Here is a 14950-nt window from a genome sequence, read left to right as displayed (position 1 = left end):
GATCAGGCTTTTATTTGGCTGGAGGTTCAGGCCAGAGCTGTTCAAAACCTTTCTTCCTCTGTCACCCCTCAACTGGAGCCATCAACAGTGCTTTGCTCTGTGGGCAATGCTGGACCTCACTGCAACCATGATGGAGCCGCCATAATGGAGCCAACATGAGGCTTTCACCAAGGATGCCAGGGTCTGCGGTGTGGGGGGGGGGTGTGATGGAGTGTAACATGGGTCTTTTTCTGCCCACTTGTGGTAATCCAATGTCACAATTTCTGCTCCTTGTCTGATGTTTGTGCAATTCTTGGGACCAAACTCTCCCAGACTATTGGCCAGACTTAAAAAGGTGTTCACAGCTAGACCTCACAATAATGAAAACATCAGAAAAGGAGTAGCAGCTGGCCATCAAGCCTGCAATAAGATCATGGTTGATCTGCCCATGGACTCAGCTCCTCTTACCTGACTTTTATCCAAAACATTAATTCCCCTACTTAAATAATCCCTATGTCATAGATGCATTATGATTAGTAAGGGATTACTTAAGATGGTATGTGAGTGGAAAGAAAAGGTTTGAAAACTATTGCTCTTGGAAGAGCAGTTCTTCCCCATCTCCATCATAAATCTATTTCCTGAATTGAGACTGTGTCCTTGTTCTAGTCTCACCTACAGGTGGAAATAACTTTCCTGCCTCCATCTTATAAAAACAAAATTTTGTAAAGGTTAGATAAGAACTTCTGTCATTCTTTTGGGTTCCCATATGACTCAATCTCTCCTCATTGGGTGACCTCATCTCTAGAATCAACTTGGTGAGCCTTCAAAGCCAGTAATTTTTTTTTCAATGAAAGAGATTAGAACTGCATGCAGTACTCCAGTTGGATGGCATTAAATATCTTGCAACTCTCCACCTGGATGGCATTATGCTTGGAACTCTCCAGCCAAATGGCATTAACATCAACTTCTCCAATTTCTGCTAGCCTACTCTCCACTTTTCCTTCCTTTCCTTCCCCTGTCTTCTTTCCCTCAGCCCTTGACTCCCTTCCCTCTCTATTCACTTCGCCACCCCTTCTCCCTCTGCTTGGTGCTGTGCCCTCCCTCCCTTCTCTACCTTTTACCTCCTGATCTTGAGACTGCTCCTCCTCCACTCCTCCCCTCTTTACTGTTTTTTTTGGATGCCTGTTGACATTTTTCCATAGCTTGATGGAGGGCTGAAGCCCAAAACATCAGTTATGAATCATTATCTTTGGTATATAAAGTACAGGTACACCTTTTGATCTGCTGAGTTTCTCCAGTATTGTCCTTACTTCAGGTGCAGCCTCTTCAATACTCTACAGTTGCAGCAGATGCTCCCTGCTCTTAAATTGATTCTCTTGAGCAATTAAAAAAAATATAAAAATACACCGGTGTAACTCAGCAGGTCACATAATCAACGTTTTGTGCCTAACCCTTTCTTCAAGACCATAACTTTATTTCTGGTCACCTCATTGGAGAAAGGAGGTGAAAGATGTGGAGAGAGTGAAGAGATTTATCAGGATGTTGTCTGGATTGCAAGACAAGGTTAACAGAGCTAGGGATTTTCTCTGGAATAAAGAAGGATGAAAGAAGACTTGATAAAGGTCTACAGTATTCTATATAGCGCCATTTTCCATGGGGGTAAGTAGCAAACACCAGAGGACATCTGTACAAGGTGTGGGGAAGAAAGTTTAAGGGAGATGTTGGGGTTAGGCTTTCTATTTATATAGAGAGTAGAGGGTGCCTGGAATGCATTACCTGGGTGGTGGAGGAGGCTGGACACAAAAGGGAAATTTAGAAATCTGAGATGCAGGAAAAATGGAGGGTTATGGGTGTGAGGTAGGGAAGATTTTTTTGTTGAGTAGGTTTATACAGGATGACAAAACATAATGGGCTGAAGGGCCTGCAATGTTCTGTATATCTTTATGGATGCAACGCGACCTGTGGAGTTCTTCTAGTTTTATTGGTGGTTTTATTTTTCTCAAGGAATTTCCTGTGTGGGACCTCCTCAACAAGTTTACTAAAATCCATCTAGAAATCAAACACAAAAGAAATTGTCTGACTATTTCCACTGAGAAGCGCACACAAGATTTTAAACTATTTGCCAATTATCATCCAGAAAGCAGCCACATATGTCCAACAGAACAATACCATCAGCCCCATTCCTTTCTGCTTATTCCTATGTAGTTGTTTAATCTATTCCCCCCTGACTTGTCCATTGATTCCTTCTTTCTTCCTTCCTTTGCCACTTACCTACACCAGGGGTGATTTACAATACAACTGAATCTACCTTTCTTTGTGTTCACCCACCACAACCAGTCCTCATCTCTGCTTCCTCTCTCTTCCCCAGACGTGTTTCAGGAATTGGTTGTAGTTCAGAGGGACAGGAAGCACCTGAATGATGCACCTGAACACATCAGAATAGAAAATATATCTCCAAACTGTTGAACAAAATATTAAACTTCATCAACACATTAAACGTTATCACTGCTCACAAAACCAGGTGGAATTTGTATTAAAATTAATCAAGAGAATATTAATTAGCTAATGGGTGAAAAGCCATGTCCCATGAATCTAGCAGTTACCCCACATACTAGAATTCAGGATTCATTATTTTTACCATAATATTTGGGTCCTAACATGTAGTGATTGAGTACAGGTTTCCAGACAGCTGGGCATTGGATCACTTTATGTTGCTGGCATCGTGAAATCTATTGGGAATCCAATACACTGCCTTTTCTTTCACTCAGTGCATTTCATGTTGCCTGCTGTTGTGAGTGAGAAAGCAGGCTTGGTAGGTCTCAAAGGCAAGGACACTGGACACAGTTTTTGTAGTGAAGAATCTTATTTACAGAAGGAAAGTGTGGGGAAATGGTAACAGATGCAGCGCACACAGTTTACAGCAGCTGTGGGAAAGTAATATTGGCAGTGAAACATGTACAATTAATAATGAATGTGGGAAAAATAGCATGGGAACAAAATATACACATGCACACAAAATATGAACTGGTGCAAAGTGTGTTCAAGGAAAAATCACTATGATGCCCACCACTCCTTGACTCGGTGCTATAAGAGACACTAATGCTCCCAACCCTTTTAAACAGTGCACACCTTACCAATGGTTTCTCCAGTGTCCTTCCACATTTCTAGGCCTGGAGTAAATTGGGCAAGCTGGCAAAGAGGGAGAACAAAGAACACATGGCACCTTTATAGTGCTGGAGGGTCCAGCCCAGATCATTTGCAGGAATATATGGCTTAGTGTCAGGAGAGTTAATCCAATTACAACAGCCAATGGCCCAAGGCTAAGTAAAGACAGGCTGGAGAGTCTGGTCCAGGTAATTTACATGGTACCAATGGCAAGGTGTGCTGTAATGGGTGGAGCAGAACCAAACCTTGATTAGCAGCTGGTGTGTCCTCCAACTAGGTAGGGTGCAGTGCTGTCACGTGACAGCCACAATCCTTCCAAATTCTCCTGCATTAATCCATTGGGAGTCTGGTGCGCTTCCTGCATTTTTCATCGATCACTGCATTTTATTTAACCACTGAGATAACTAAAGGCACTTCCAGATGGCCACAATACCCGACCGTAAAACCACACATTATACTCCTGTGCAGTTGATTTGTGGCCATCTGAAATGGGAGAAGCCAGCCAAGAGGTCTACTCACTTGACCCTTCTTCAGGAGGTATAATATCCTGCTTGGAGTATCCTCTTTTGCAGCTGAAAGCAGCCGGGCTGCCAGGGGGTGGGCTGATGACATTGTGGTGATGTTGTCAGCCATTGACTCTTGGTTCGGGGGAGGCAACGGCAGCACAAGTTGGGAGGGCGAGGGGAAGGCAACGGCAGCATGAGTCAGGCAGGCGAGGGGGGGGCACTGGCAGTGTGAGTCCGGAGGGTGAGGGGGAGACAACAGCAGCATAAGTTGGCCGGGCGAGGAGGAAGCACCTGCAGTGGAAGACCGGCAGCGGGAGTCGAGTCATTTGTCAATCATGCCTTGACGTGCTATAAATAACATCAAGGCAGTGTAGGCGGGACTAGGCCATAGTAGCTTTCACTACTAAACTATCAGTCAGCTGGCACATTCAAGTACCAGAAAGGCGTTCACTCCATGGCCACCAAAACGTGCCAGCTGAACTCTGCTAGCCGCGCTTACTGGTGCATAATCTTCTTGGGATCACCTAAAAGCAACTTAAGACAGATCTGTGAATCCATGTAATCTAAAGGGAAATCAACACAGGCTGAAACTTTGCATGCTTAATATGGAGTCCAAATTCCCTTTGTTACCTTTTCATTGTTAAGTTACTGAAATCTAGCTAGCTTCCACTGGTTGATGGATGCTTGATTTTTGTTGAACTCTTTTGTGTTTGGTAGAGATATGATTTTACCTGAAATGACTAAATTTGAGACTTTTCTTGTGAAGGTACCAGAGAAGGGTTATATTTCATCTATGTATCAAATATTACAGGATGGTATGGATAAAAAGGGTTGGGATAGATCTAAAAGTAAATGGGAAGCGGATACTGGTTTTATTTTTTTCGAATATGATTGGTTAGATATCTGTAATGACAGTGTAACTAGATTGATAAATGCACGTTATGCAATGATTAACTACAATTTTTTACATCAATTATATTTAACACCTGAAAAATTAAAAAAGTATAGTTTTCATGAATCAGATTTGTGTTTTAGATGTGATACGATTGGAACTTTTTTTCATGCCGTTTGGTCATGTATACATATACAATCTTTTTGGAAGAAAATTCAATCGTTTTTAGAATATCTGTATAAGATTAAAATAATTTTAGATTCAACAGTATTTTTATTGGGTAGTTTACAACCTCTGAAAGGTTTGGGATTAGATAAGTTTCAGCTTGCTTTTGTATATTTAGCTTTATCTGTAGCAAAAAATGTACTGCTAGTACGTGGAAAGATACAAATGTGATTGATATTAATAGATGGCATAATGAGATGAAATATTGTTTAATAATGGAAAAAATTATGTATGTTTCGCATGATAATTATAATTTTTTAAATAAGTGGTTATATTCAGAATATTTACATTTCAATTTACATTGATTAGATCTTAATATGTATATTTAATTTTTATGTAATATTTTTTCTTTTTTCTTTCTTTATGGCTCTCCTTAGGAGAGTTGGCTGAAGGTGGGGGGTTCTTTTCTTTTCTCTTTTTTTTCTATGTATAAAAAATAACATTCATGTTTATGGTTAATTGTTGTATATGTCATTTGTTTTTTGAATGAATAAATAAAGTTTTTTAAAAATTCAACCTTCTAAAATGCATAATTTCATGTTTATCCAATTGAACTCCATCTATCACTTTTCTGCCCATCCTGTTTTAACCCACGACAACCTTTCACACTATTTTCAACAGAGCTGAAATCTTCGTGATGTGAATCTTCGTGTCATCTGCAAACTTACTGACTTATCCTTCCACCTCTTTGTCCTCATTTATAAAAATAACAATGTGGAGGGGTCTCAGAACAGATTGCTACAAAGCTCTGCTAGCCACTGACCTCCAGAAGAATAAGTTCCATCCATGACTATCCTCTTCAATCTACAGGCAAATTAATTCTGAATCCACACAACTATGATTCCATGCGTCACGACTTTCTGAATGAGTCTCTCATCAGGGACCTTCTCAAATGCTTTCAAAATCCATATTCATCACATCAACTGCCCTACCTTCATAAACTTCTTTTGTCACTTACTCTGAAAACTCAATTAGGCCCACCAGGTAAGGTTTTTCCCTCAAAAAGCTCTGCTGATTGTCCCTGAGAAGATAGTTGTCTTCAGCTCGAGACTACACTAACAAAGTTCCTCTTCCAATTCCACTAGTACTCATGATTACTGTTACTTTTCTACAGATTTTATGGATGATTCCTTGCATACAACGACTACCATTGATTTCACCACTGTGGACTGAGGTGGTAGGAGGTCATTCCTATCACTGACATCTCTGTGGAGACTGGCGTGAGGGCTTTTGTGGATCGTCGACTTCATGGTGAGCTGAATGAAATGAGTGAGTGTATTCTTTGTTTGTAAGCTGTGGTAAATCGGTGCAAGATGTAGTATGCTAACCTGACTTTTAGTTAGCTATCCTCTATCCACAAAAATACATTACTTTTATGAGCTCTTGCAATATTTAGGTGGCTTGATATCAAATTCATATCTAATTCTCTCTGTAAATCCAATTACAGCACCTAATGGCTTGAATACACCTGGGATTGTCTGATCTCGGAAGCTAAGCGGGCTTAGGACTGGTCAATACTTGGAGGGGAGACGGCCTAGGAAAACTAGGCGCTGTAGGTTTCTATGAGGGGCGCTGTAGGTTTCTATGAGGGGCGCTGTAGGTTTCTATGAGGGGCGCTGTAGGTTTCTATGAGGGGCGCTGTAGGTTTCTATGAGGGGCGCTGTAGGTTTCTATGAGGGGCGCTGTAGGTTTCTATGAGGGGTGCTGTAGAAAGTGGTGACTCTCTGCCTTACGGTAGACAAAAGTTTAAAAAAAAACTCGTTACATTCTAAATGCGGTATTACATGACAATGGAACAATCTTTAAAAACATCACATCTACATATTCCCCTTTGTCTACTCTGCTCACTTACATCTTCAAAGAACATGATTTTCTTTCAGTAAAACAATGAAATTCCTTGATTGACTTTCTAACTGTCAGAGAACTACTCCTTATGATAAGTTTGTCTGATGCCAGATGTCTAACTGGCTTATTGGTGCTCTATGTCTCCCTCTTCTGTGAACAGTGACATTACATCAGTGGCTTTCCAATCTGCCAAAATATTTTCCAAATCTAGGGAATTTCGGAAGGTCACAACAACCAGCGTCACTACTATCTCTGCAGCCTTTTCTTTTAAGAAACTAAGATCTAGTTCCATCAGGTCCAGAGGATTCATTGGCTTTTGTTCTCATTTCTCCTCAGTAGGACTGAAGTAAAATATGAAAGTCTGCAGACACTATGGTTGAAGTAAAAATACTATGCTGGAGAAACTCAACAAGTCATATAGCATACTTGATATAGCAAAGATAAAGGTACATAACCAATATTTCGTGCTTGAGCCCTTCATCAAGGTATGGACAAAATGAACAATGTGGTGGGGATAGGGGGAGGAACACGGTCCTAGAGGCAGGAAGAAATAGGTGGTTAAGGAATAAGGGACGGAAGGCACTGTATGGAAAAAATGTCTGCAGGTGCCCAAACAATGGGGCCGTGCTCCTCCCCCTTCCCTCTTCTCTTCCCCCCCCCCCTCCACATGATTTTGTCAAGCTGTTATAGAACCATGGAACTATAAGAACACTACAGCACAGAAGCAGGCCTTTCTTGGCTGTGCTGAGCTATTATTCTGCCTAGTCCAATTGACCTTCACCCAGACCATATCTCTCCCATCCAGATACCTGTCTAAATTTTTCTTCAAAGTCAAAATTCAACCTGCAGTTACCTATTCAGCTGGCAGCTCATTCCACATTTGCACCACTCTGGGTGAAGAAGTTTTCCCTTGTATTTCCCCTAAACATTTTCTCCTTTCACCCTTAACCCATTCCCTCTGGTTTGTATCTCACTTAATCTCAGTGGAAAAAGCCTCCTTGCATTTATCCTATCTATGCCCATCGTAATTTGTATATCTCATTCTTCTACACTGCAGGGAATAGTCTGAATCTTACAGTCAAATGTGGCACAGGTCGTTGGGGATGCAGCTGAGATCATAGCAGCCACATCCCTATTGACAGGTAAACAATTAGCATTTGCAGTTTTCAAGAGTGCAAACTGAGACAGATGTCAACAGCTACTGAAAGATGATCAACTCAAACCAATATGTTCTTGCTCTGAAATGTGCTGGTGTTCCAGTATGAAGTGTGCACACAGTGGAATATTATTGATTGGCACATTCCAAAGTGCACGATCACATGCTAAGGCACACACTGAATCTTGACACACCATTGCAAAGGCCCCATGTGTCAAGCCATGATCTAAAGATCTATTGCAGTGGTTCTGATGAGCAATCAAGTGACTCCACGAGGCAATAGATTGGAGTAGAAAGGCTTTTATTAGCTTAGACATTAGCTGGGGCTCAGAGAGCATCTGGCCTGGATCTGAGCAGGAAGTGATCTGGGGTCAAGGTCTTGGGTTGGGATCTTTATTAGAGAATCTCCTGGGAGGGGTCAGAGGGAAGGAAGGGGTAGTCCAGGACCGTAAATACAGTTATTACAGTGGTGTAATACCTCATACCACCACATTCAACCCTTCTTTTAAATGAAAGTCCCTCAGGATGAAGGTGGGTTCTACCTTTATTTACAATTGTTTTGAGAATCATGTACAATTTACAAATTCAGTTTCTCAGGTGGCTTTCTGCTCCTGGTGGAGCGCCACAAGGACTGCTGGAAATCCGTCCTTCTGTTGAGTGTCCCACCTTGAAGGATCTGGTGGTGTAGTGGACGTTGCCGATGGTACCTCTGTTGCGGTGGCGGGTTATGGTGTCACTGGTGCTGGTACAGGAAAGAATATAGATGGTGGTTCATTCTTCACCTCATTGACCAACAGGTGTGTCTTATGGGGTCGCACAAACCTATACAGCAATACTGGCAACATGGTCCCCAATGCCAATCTCCTAGGGAATGATAACATTTTTTTGTGGGGAATTGCATTAGTTACTATGCACACAGGTTGCACACAGGGCTTCAGGGACCCAAGAGGAGTGTCCTCCAGATTGCGCCGTTCTCTTGTTCCACCTGACCATTCCTGCAGGTTGTGGTCCTACTGGTGGCTATGCTCCTGGTCAGGAGGTACTACCACAACTCTTCACTTAGAAAGAGGGGCCCCTGTCACTGTGAATGTAAGCAGGATATCCAAACAAGGTGAAGTTCTGTAGGGCTTTGACCATGGGTGTGGTCATATCCGGACAGTGAATGGTGAAAGGGTATCACAAAAACTCGTCCATTACTGTCAGGAAGTGGGCATTGTGATTCGTGGACAGTGGGGGCTCTCGAAGACTTTACTTACACATTCGAAGGGTTGGGTGGCCTTAATTAGTTGAGCCCTGTTTGGTCGGTAGAAGTGCGGCTTGCATTCTGCACAGACCGAGCAGTTCAGAGTCGGCTCTCTGACCTCCTCAACTGTATCGGGGAGGTTGCAGGTCTTCACTAGATGGTCCATCCTGGTAACCCTGGGGTGACAGAAGCTCTCATGAACGGCTTGCAGTCTGTCCATTTGTGCAATGGGGCATGTTCCCCGGGACAGGGCAGTGGTCGGCTTGTTGAGCTTCCCGGGCTGGTATTTGATCTGGTAGTTGTATGTGGACAATTCTGTGCACCACTCAAGATCATGTTGCTTTTGATTTCCCCCCCCCCTGCCTTTTATTATTAAATATAAATGCTACAGCTTGTTGGACTGTTAGTAGGGTGAGGGGTCTACCGGCTAGATCGTGTTTCTAATGGCACACAGCTTCCACTATGGTTTGGGTTTCCTTTTCTATGGACACATTTCAGAGTTCTGAACCTTGCAATGTCTGGGAGAAAAATGCCACCAGCCTGCCTGCTTGGTTTAGCATGGCGGCCAGTGCTATATCCAAGGCATCACTTTCCACCTGGAAAGGAATAGATTCATCAATGGCCTACATTTTTGCCTTGGAAATCTCACTTGATGCTCTCAAATGCTCTCTGGGCCTCTGCAGAGGGAGGGAAGGTGACTATATTTACTAGTGATCAGGCTTTGTCCATGTAATTGGGTACCCTCTGTGCATAGTATGAGAAAAATCCCAAACAGCACTTTAATGTCTTAAGAGTCTGCGGCATCTGGAGTTCCAGTAGTGGGAGCATCTGCTCAGGGTCCAAGGCAGTGACACCCTTTTCCACCCTAATATTACCAATTTAGTAATGTGGAAGAGACACATTTTCTGATTGTATGTCAAATTCAGGGCTTTAACAGTGGCTAGGAATCTATTGAAGTTGGCATCATCCTCCTTCTGGTTTTGACTGCAGATGATGTTATCCAAATAGGGAAAAATCATTCACCATATGGTCCATTTCCCTCTGAGACCTGAATACACCATTGGTTAGGCTGAATGGCACCCAGAGGAATTGGTAGAGGCAGCCATTGGCCTCGTAGGAAGTGCATTGGCAGTCCTCTGGGCAGATAGGGATCTGATGATGCACTGACTTCAGGTCAGTGGTGAAGAAGACCTGGTAATGGGTGATCTCATTCACCATGTCAGCTATATGGGACAGGGGGTAGGCATCTAGCAAGGTGAACTGGTTGATAGTCTGGCTGTAATCTTATCACCTTCTTGTGATTTTTTTCCCCTGTTCTTCACCACCACCTGTGCCCTCCAAGGGCTGTTGCTGGACTCAATTACTTGTTCAGCCAGAAGCCGCTTCACTTCAGCTTTAATGAATGCCCTGTCCCCTGAGCTATACCTCCAGCTTTTAGTAGCTACGGAGGTTTTCAAACAGAGTGAGGGAGGGGGGAATGTGCAGAGTGGACAGCCCACATGTCTGGGGCATGTCTGAGGGTGGAACTTCTTTAAACTGTTCCCTTTGTACTGTTAGCGAAGGGAAGGGCCTGTCAAATTGCATCACCATGCTCTCATCTGGCACTGAAAATCCAGATCCAGTATTATTGGTGCGCAGAGGTGAGAAATCACCAATAATTTAAAACTTTTATATTCAACTCCCTGGACCTTAAGGGTCACCAAACAGTAACTTTTAATGCAAGTAGTGTGAGACTTTTCTGCCAAGGAGATGTAGTAATCAATGGGATATTCAGTAAGGGAGAGCTTTTGGACAAGGCTTCCACTGGTAAATCTCTCCGTGCTCCCCATGTTGAACAGACAACTCACCTATTCCTCGTTCATCTCCATGCTCATCATCGACCTGGCCAGCTAATGGGGTCTGTCCTGATCGAGTTGGATGGAGGCCAAAGTCAGCTCTTCGCTGGATTCGCTGTCGCTGCTGCTGCCATTTGGAGTAGAAGGTGGGTGCCCTTGGGATCTTGAAGATAGCCACTGCTGTGGCTTGCACATATTGTGGACTGGAAGAGAAGTTAGACGTGACATCTCCTAAGTACAGTCGCAAGATGGCCACACCCTGCCGATGTATGAAGGTATTACCAGAATTGGAGCTGGAAGTGATGTTCATCTTCCTGGAAGTGGGGTCCTTGGGTATGGCTGCTCCCACCCCAGCTGCTCATAGCACAGTGGGAAGTGTTTTTGGAGTGGCACACTTTGGCATAGTGCCCTTTCTGCAATTCGAGCAGACCACACCCCAGGCTGGGTAGTTCTGGCAGGGATGCTTCCCCTGGCCGCAGTAGTGGCACTTGGTTGTATGGCAGCAGCCATGATTTGGGAGTCTCTCCATGGCACCACACATGCATCGCGTGGTGGTTGAGGCATAGGGTTCCATGCTCTTCTGGGCCGATTTGAGCGCTTGCGCCAGCTTCAAGGTCTCCGTGAGTGTCAATTCTTCAGTCTCCAGGATTCGCTCCCGGATGTGACAATACCAAAGTCCAGTGAACATCCCAGCTCTCTGGAGCTCATCCTGGTTCACAGCTGTTACCAGTCAACACCCATGGTTTCTTACCAGGTCTTGCATCGCTCTGGTGTTATCATTGATGGATTCAATAATCTCCTGTTTCCTGGTCTTCAGGAGGTAGCGTGAGTGTAGGTTGTTTAGCTTCATCGCCCCTTAATAATTGGGGGTTAATACATCTCTGACGATCCTGTCGGCTCTGTGCCCAAGCGACGAGAACAACAGTCTGAATTTCTAGAGGTTGCTCGGTTTCTCATGCAGTCCAGCAAGCCACGTTGCCACCTTTTGAATCGGAGGGAGGCCTCAAGTTCTTCGGGTCGAAGTCCAACTTCTCCACCCTGATGCCATAGGTAGTCTGTGGATTACTTCAGGTGGTATCGGAATGGAAATTTGAAAGGTTGAGAACCACTGGTCCTGTGCAACTGGGCCAGGGCTCTGTGTAACGTTTGGGAGTGAGAACTGGCATCCTATTGTAAGGCTTTGTACCATAAATTACGATAATTCAAATTAATAGATTGTATAACTATATTATGAATAAACTATTCTTAAAATGCATTTATTCAATATCTTCAATATAAAAAAATCCTTTAAGCCTTTTTTACTGGTAGATTATCAAATTAAATTTCACAGTAAACCATACAAAGCAAATTGAAAATAGAGGAAGAAGGTTGGTATTAAAAAGATTCTTAATGGAAGGGAGAGATACTGAGGAGATGGACTGCAGACAAGAGGCCAAGGAAGCAGGTCACAGTGGAGATGTCATGATTGTACTGTGGAGATGAGCAATGGATCACAGAGAGAGTGCGGAACCAAAGGAGGTTGTGGAATTGAGATGGATGAAGTCACAAAGGACTTCTGAAAGCAGGCTGAGAATGTAAAAATCAAATCATTTGGACACCGTGATGTAGATAATGTATGTAACCACATGCAAGTTTCCAGGCTGAGCAATGATTTTTCTCCTGCCACAAGCTCACCTGGAGTTCTGATCTGAAAGATAATTTAAAAAAAAAACGAAGCCCTGGAATCATTCAGCATGTCGGGGAATCTGCAGAGAGAGAGAAGTGGGGTTAACGATTCAGCTTCACATCCTTACATCAGAAATTGAGTTACATGTGCACCAGTGTTCATGCTGGAATTTGGGAGCTGCTGAGCTTCTGGGCAGTGATCTGCCACAAAATGAGATTGTTTTCTAAAAATAAACTTCATTTACAATAAATTGCAGTATATGCAAAAAAGAAACCTTTCAGTCTTTTCATACCTTTGTCATATTCATACATTTCCATCAATGTACTTTGTTACATTCTTTCTGTATTTAGATCACAAGATATAGGAGTAGAAGTAGGCCCATCAAATCTGCTCCATCTTTCTGTCATGAGCTAATCCATTCTCCTACTCAGCCCCACTCCATGGCCTTCTCCAGTAACCTTTGATACTCTGACTAATCAAATAACTGTCAACCTCTGCCTTAAACACACCCAACAACCTTGTTTCCACAGCCACCTGTGGCAATGTTCCACAGACTCATGACCCTCTAGCCAAAGAAATGTTTCTGATTGATACCTATCTATCTTGAAAGTGTGCCCTCTTGTTCTGGACTCCCCTACCATGGGAAATATTGCCCCATCAACTCTGACCAGGTCTTTCAGTATTCAAAATCTCTGTGTCTCTCCTCCCCACCACCCTCACTCCAATCCTTCTGTACTCCAATGAGTACAGTCCAGGAACTGACAAAGGTTCCTCATATGCTAACCCTTTTATTCCTGGTATCATTCGTGTAAGACTTCTCTGAACTGTACACAGTATTCCAAGTGAGGTCTCACCAGTGCCCCTTTGAGTCTCAACATTACATCCATGCTCTTACACACTATTCCTCTAGAAATGAATGCCAACATTGCATTTGCCTTCTTCACCATTGACTCAAACTGAAGGTTAACCTTTAGAGTATCCTGCACAAGGACTCTCAAGTTCCTTTGCACCTCTGAATTTTGATTTTTCTTTTCCCCCATCTAAATAATAGTCTGCCCATCTATTTCTTGTACTGCACATCTTATGGCAACTTGTCATTACTGCCCCCTGTTGTTCCTCAATGTCCAAAAATGGAAGTGCTCTAGACTAGTGGTTTTCAAACTTTTTTATTTCCACTCACTTACCACCTTAAGTAATCCCTATGCCATACGTGCTCTGTGATTAGTAAGGATTACTTAAAATGGTAAGTGAGTGGAAAGAAAATGTTTGAATAGTACCTAATTGACTCATTATGTGCATGGTTTCATAACTCCAAAGGAAATGGCCAATGACAAATTTTCTCAAGCAAAATATTTCAGTAAGAATTGGGTCTAGAGCAGTGGTTCTCAATCTTTTTTTCCATTCACCTACCACTTTAAGTAATCTCTTACTAATCACATAGTGCCTATGGGATAGTTCAATGGCACTCAACCTTTTCCTTTCCACTCACATACCACTTTAATTGGTGCTCTATTGGTGCTCTGTGATTAGTAAGGGATTGATTAAGATGGTCTGTGAGTGGGAAGGGAAAGTTAAGAATTACTGCTGTAGACCCAATTGTTATTGAAATAGTTTGCTTGAGAAAATTTGTCATTGGCCCATTTTCTTTGGAGCTATGAAACCGTGCATATAGCAATTCAATTAGGTATGATTAAAACAGTGGTTTTCAACCGTTTTCTTTCCACCCACAAACCATCTTAAGCAATTTCTTACTAATCACAGAGCACCAATGGCATAGGGAATACTTAGTGGTATGAGAGTGGAAAGAAAAAGGTTGAGAACCTCTGGCATAGTCAGATGTTGTACTGGCTGTAGTCTTCTGCTGAGAGTACAGTCTTGATGGTAAAGTTGCATGCTTAGGAAGTGTAATAATTGTACTATAGCATATGGTCCTCACTGCAGCTATTGGGGAGAATGAATATTTACAGTGGTAATTTATATTAAATGGTGATCTGCATTGTCAAGCCTCTTGAGGCCTGAAAGGTGACTACATATCCAGGTAAGTCGAAAATATCCCATCTCAATCCATCTTTGAGTATGGACCAGTTGAGCTTTGGGTCACTGGTTACGTCCCATTGAAACTGGAATAACTAGCAAAGGGAATTGCATTGTTGAATGTAGTCATTCCCTGGTATGTTGTGGCATAACTGGGACTTGCCACTTGCTACTGAAATGTTGTCTTCATCTTGTCATTAAGCTATAGATTGCTCTGATTGCAGAGGAATGGAGGATGGAATTTAACATTGCACACATCTCTTTAATGGGATGCCAAATGAAAATGGTCAAAAGACCAATAGATAATCCTGAGTGAAACACAAATGTCTAAACGTTGTGATTGTAGTAAAACACAGAAATATTGGAGTAACTCAGCCGGTCTCGCAGCATCCAAAGGAGTTAAA

The 14950-nt window shown here is 42.8% G+C and overlaps 1 long non-coding RNA gene across 1 annotated transcript in view; it reads left to right on the top strand.

Moving 5' to 3' along the window:
- The window catches only part of LOC138737553 (uncharacterized), a 31572-nt gene extending 25560 nt beyond the window's left edge, over positions 1-6012 (top strand). The window contains exon 3 of the long non-coding RNA XR_011341019.1: positions 5882-6012. This is a non-coding gene — a long non-coding RNA (uncharacterized lncRNA). The remainder of the gene's footprint in view (positions 1-5881) is intronic.
- The last annotated feature ends 8938 nt before the right edge of the window (positions 6013-14950 follow it).

Source organism: Narcine bancroftii, chromosome 6, assembly GCF_036971445.1.
Source record: "Narcine bancroftii isolate sNarBan1 chromosome 6, sNarBan1.hap1, whole genome shotgun sequence".
In the NCBI taxonomy this organism is placed as follows: domain Eukaryota; kingdom Metazoa; phylum Chordata; class Chondrichthyes; order Torpediniformes; family Narcinidae; genus Narcine; species Narcine bancroftii.
Note: the sequence above shows the minus strand (reverse complement) of the source record. Positions and strands in the feature narration are given on the sequence as shown.